Source organism: Hyperolius riggenbachi, chromosome 10 (genome assembly GCF_040937935.1).
Source record: "Hyperolius riggenbachi isolate aHypRig1 chromosome 10, aHypRig1.pri, whole genome shotgun sequence".
In the NCBI taxonomy this organism is placed as follows: domain Eukaryota; kingdom Metazoa; phylum Chordata; class Amphibia; order Anura; family Hyperoliidae; genus Hyperolius; species Hyperolius riggenbachi.
The window spans coordinates 181656816-181662310 of NC_090655.1; positions in this window are offsets into that span (position 1 = coordinate 181656816).

Here is a 5495-nt window from a genome sequence, read left to right on the forward strand (position 1 = left end):
TGCGCTGACAGGGCTACGGCAAGATGGCGCCCGAAGCCCTGTACTGGAGACACAAATAGTCTCCAGTACAGGGCTCCGGCAGCCATCTTGCCGTAGCCCTGCTCGCCTGCCGGTGTCGGAACACCGGAAGACAGTTAGGCTGGAGCGGGGCTGCGGGCAATGAACTGGCACGGCGTCTATAGACGCCGCTGCCACTCCATGAGTATAGAGTGGCCAGAGTCCCGAGGCCGGGACGTCCCGCTGCTGAAAGCGGGACGTTTCCCGGGACCTCATGCAGCCTGGGACAGCGGACCCCGAATCCGGGACGCGTCCCGGGCAATCCGGGACATCTGGTCACTCTAGTTATTAGAAATCTAATTGTATCGTCTCCATCCTACCTCACTGTGTAATTGCTGCTACCGGCCGCTAGAGGGAGCTCCGGGATATAACTGCTTGTTCCTTCCCGGAGCTTCTGCCGAAAAATGTCGGGGCTGGGAGCTCCTGCCTATCGGGGATACAGAGAGAGAGACGCCGCACGTCTGTCTCCGCTGCTGCCGCCGCTCCGTCTGCGAAAAGAAGAATGAGTGCCGGAGTGACGTCATAGAAGCTATTGTGACGCAGGTGGGCAGCTCGAGCACCGCTGAGGAAGGCACCTGCAGTGACACGTGACCATGCCCCTCTGCTGTTGCTGTGCCATGCTAGTGGATGGAGATGACGTCATAGCAGCTATTGTGACGAGTGGGCAGCTCGAGTCGAGCACCGCTACGGATGGCACCTGCAGTGACACGTGACCACGCCCCTCTGCTATTGCTATGCCATGCTAGTGGATGGAGGTGAGGCATTATGTGCAATAGGGAAAGGTCAGGCAGGGAGCGTGTGCAGCGCTGTATATACTGCTGTGCATGCATCATGCAGTTATGTACTCAGTGACCTGCATATGCCTATCCACACATTTAAGCTTGGGACACATCCAATTTTGATTGGCCAATTTTATCACTGCCATGTCGTATGAGAGGCTTACTTGCACAAGCTGGTCTCAGTATTTAAAGTCTCACTCTACATTGAGGTGGTAACAGTCTCTAGCAATTGGCTAATCAATGTTGGATGTGTGTCTGCACCCTAAGTTACTTTCCCTCTATCTGCAATGCTGGGGTTATGTGATAGTGTTGTCCGGATCATGAACGATTCGGATCTTTGATCCGAATCTATTTTGTGAGTCGAATCATCCGAATCATCAAAATGAGTGATTCGGATCGCAAAAGGGGCGGGGCCAGGAGCGACACCCCCCCCCCCCTCTCAGCGGGCAGCGGGGTCCTGGAAGCAGAGCAGAGATGGATTGCTCTGTTGGAGGGGTGGCTCCCCTCCCCTCCTTGCACCCTCCCCTCCTTGCAGCCAGGGACAGGTAAATGAGAGAGAGGGGACATGGTGCCACTGAAATGTGCTGCTCATTACAGGCTGTCTGTTCCGTAGTTGTGCACAGTGAACACATTGGAAGCTTTTGGCTCAGCACAGCTCAGCTCAGTAACTGTGTAGGCAGCGTGCTGGGCTAGGACAGGGCAGCAGGCACTGTGATTGCAGCGCAATATGATCCTCCTGCACTCTGCTCTATACAGCTGCACTTCACTTCTGGGAATGCTTTGGGGAATGCTTTCTTTCACTGTGCGACGTTTGCATTCTAAGTACACAGATGAGCATATAGGTGAAATACATGTAAAGCATATGACTGCAGCATGTGGGTATTGTGTGCAAACAAACATTTCTGCTCGTCCCTCCCCCCATCTCTGTCCACTCCCTGCCCTCTGTCCATCTTCTCCCCTTCTCTGTGTGTCCACCCCCCTCCCCTTCTCCTGTCCTGCTAGTCATTTCACCCCCGAAATGCTTCCGTAGTAAAATGATCCGAGATTCGGATCAAAGATCCGGATCTTTTCAATGATCCGATTCGAATCATCCGGATCATTGAAAAGATCCGAACTTCCCATCTCTATTATGTAATATACAGGGCTCGGCTGTCTAGAGTACTCTGGCCTGCCCCTTAGCATGTGGCTGCTCCTCCCCTCCTTAGTCCTGTCACACTGGGCAGCTCCGCCCCCTGATCTCCCAGCAATAGAGCAGAAGCTGTCACCATGTTAGCCACAGCTTGGCACTGAAACACTGGCCTGCCCGTCAATTTATGTTGCTGCTCCTCCCCTCCTCAATGCTGCTGGTACACCCAGAGAAGCATATAGTAACATGTCTGTAGATGTAAGGCCTGTACACACTGAAAATCACCATCTGCTCATCCTGCCATGTGCAGCAGCAGCGCCCCTGATCACATGAAGCTCTGTCTGTAGCCACCTGCATCCATATACAGCCGCTCTGTCCTTTCCAGCAGCCTCACTACTGTATTCCTCAGACTCACAATATACACACAGCCCTCCCATAGAACTGGCTCCTAACAGTGCGTATGTACATCAATAAGACATTCTATAGCGGCCACACGGGGGAGCTCAGCACACAAGTTCCATGGACATTTTAGAGTCCGGCCACAAGAGGGAGCTCCGCACACAAACGCGATCCTGGTTCCTGGCTGCTCCGTGTGATGCCTCCAGAGGGTGGGCGGACTCTCGTCCTCGGATGTGCCGAGCGGAGACTCGTCCACCTCCTCCGGCTGTCAGTGTCTCGAGCGTGCTGTGTCCGCGGAGGGCGTGTTTCCGGTCACCTCACCTGCTGCAGATGCCTCGCGCTTCCAGCTCACCCGGCCAGTGCTATATGTAATGTATGCAATAGCATTTCTGACTATACTGTAATATATATGCTGTATATTAATAGAAGATGAATACATGCACAACATATATTGTCAGGCTGTATAATGGTAAGCACAGCTTTTATGCAATGATTTAGCACTTGTTTCTACAGCTAGGTTTACAATCATTACCTTTGTGCTGTTACTGTGGACTTATCATTCTGGTGGACTAACTACATTGATAACACAGTGCACTTCAGCTTTCACATCACAGAGCGTGTGCAGGAACATTAGCGGCGGTAGTTCTAATTCACCCTGCGGGAGAACGCTGCGACTGGACGTTACGAAGCTCCCACATGCATTACAATGTAACGCTCTGGTATGTGTCATCTAATGTGAAAGTTAACATGAAAGTCAAATAGGTTTTCATGTTACCTTTCTAAACGCAGCCTAGGAGCGATCCGTCAAAACGCATGGTGCAACTCCTAGTGTGAAAGAGCCCTTACTGGTTCAGCTGTATCACACTGCAGACGTCGGATCCAAGTTTCACAGCTGCTGAGCCATAAAACATCACCTGCAATTCTTCTTAGGGTTCATTCACACTAAGTGCTGCGCTGTCAGTTTTGATGCATTGCACATAGTGTGCGATCCACATGGTAACATGAAAGTCCATAGACTTCCATGTTACTAGTCACTGTAGAGCTGTGCGTTCCTGGGAGTTGCGATTTAACTTTTCTGGGAACATCTTATCACACGATAAACACATTTTACCAATGGGTTCTACTGTGTTGCTGCTGCCAGTGTCTGCGCTTTAAGACACCTCAATGTGCATTCCGTGTGATGGAGATGCATGCACAAAATCGAAGTTGTGCATGTGTTCTGTAGTGTAAATGAGCCCTTAGCCACAATGCTGGGGATATCATGTGTAACAGAGGCCTCCTGACCTGAATACTCGGGCCTGTCACCTGGCTGGCATACTGTGATCTTCTGGGCTGTGTATAACCTGAGGTCTGTGTATGGGGCGATGCTGAGCAATATTATGGTGCCATTAGGGAAGGTGAGGTGTATTGCTGGCAGTGTGTAGGGCTGGATCATATTCCACAAAGTGACTGCTATGGTTTCTATACACTGAAGCTACATACACACATGCGAGAATTGTTGCAATGACGGAAAGGCTTTAATTGGTGGGCAGGCTAGTAGAAAGCATTGTGAATGGTCGTGCTCGGGCATCGGGGGTCGTACAGATCTTTACCAATGCCCGAGCTATAGCGATCTGCAGCCTCTGTACACACATTATGATCGGCAGTTGAAACCGTCATTATCGGCTGTTTTAGATGCATGTGTGTGTGTGTGTAAACCCAGCCATAAAGTGACCCTAAGGGCTGGGACCCATTGGCGTTTTTGGCAGTGTTTTGGGATCACTGACAATCGACAGCGATTCCAAAAAAACTTTGTCACTGTATCTAAATGGGGCTGAACCCACTAATGCGATTGTGATTAGAGTTAATCGCAATCGCAGGGCAGGCAGCATTTTGAGTGTGTTTGAGCTCAGTGCTAAGTATAGAAACCCTGCAAAATCGCTTTAAAAATGAATTTTGCAGCAATTTGGGGGTGAGCATTTGTAAATTTAAATAAAAGGCTTTCCTCCGTAGCCCTGCCCCCTAATGGAAGAGGTCATAGGTGTTTCTCTAGGACCAATCAGAGAAGCTTCTGTGACATCTTCTGCTATGGGCGGAAGCTGGACATCGAGACACCCAGTAAGTATAATTAACTTTATTTAAAATTATAAACGCTCAGCCCCCAAATCGCTGTAAAATTTCTTTTTGAAAACGGTTTTGCAGCACTTCTATACATAACATCAGGGCATTTTTTAGGCTAAAATGCACCCAGGGCGAGAGTCTAAAAATTGTGCCCCCCACCTGCCGTGGAGCCAGGTATAGGTGTCAACAGTATAGGTTAGCCAGGTCTAGTTGCCCTCAGTATAGGTAGCCAACTATAGGTCCCCCCAGTGTAGGTAGCCAGGCATAGGTGCTCCAGTATAATTGCCCCCAGTATAGGTTAGCCAGGTATGTGCCTCCGGTATAGGTATCCAGTATAGTTGCCCCATTATAGGTTAGATAGGCAGTTGCCCCTGTATAGGTTAGATAAGTAGGTGCCCCAGTACAGGTTAGCTAGGTGGGTGCCTCTAATATACGTAGCCAGAATAGTTGCCCCCAGCATAGGTTAGATAGGTAGGTGACCCCAGTATAGGTTAGTTAGGTAGCTGCCCCCAGTACAGGTTAGCTAAGTGGGTGCCTCTAATATAGGTAGCCAGAATAGTTGCCCCCAGCATAGGTTAGATAGGTAGGTGCCCCCAGTATAGGTTAGTTAGGTATGTGCCTCCAATATAGGTAGCCAGTATAGTTGCCACCAGTATAGGCTAGCTAGGTAGGTGCCCGCAGTATAGGCTAGCTAGGTAGTTGCCCACAGTATAGGTTAGATAAGTAGGTGTCCCCAGTATAGGTTATGTAGGTAGGTGCCCCAGTATAGTTTAGATAGGTAGCTTCCCCCAGTACACATTAGATAGGTAGGTTCCCCCAGTATGGGTTGGATAGGTAGGTTCCCCCAGTATGGGTTGGATAGGTAGGTTCCCCCAGTATGGGTTGGATAGGTAGGTTCCCCCAGTATAGGTTAGATAGGTAGGTTCCCCAAGTGTATAGTCTAGATAGGTAGCTGCCCCCCAGTATAGGTTAGGTAGGTAGGTGCCCCCCTCATAATGGGGGAGCCGCAGCCGTAGGGAGGGTAGCCCGACCTC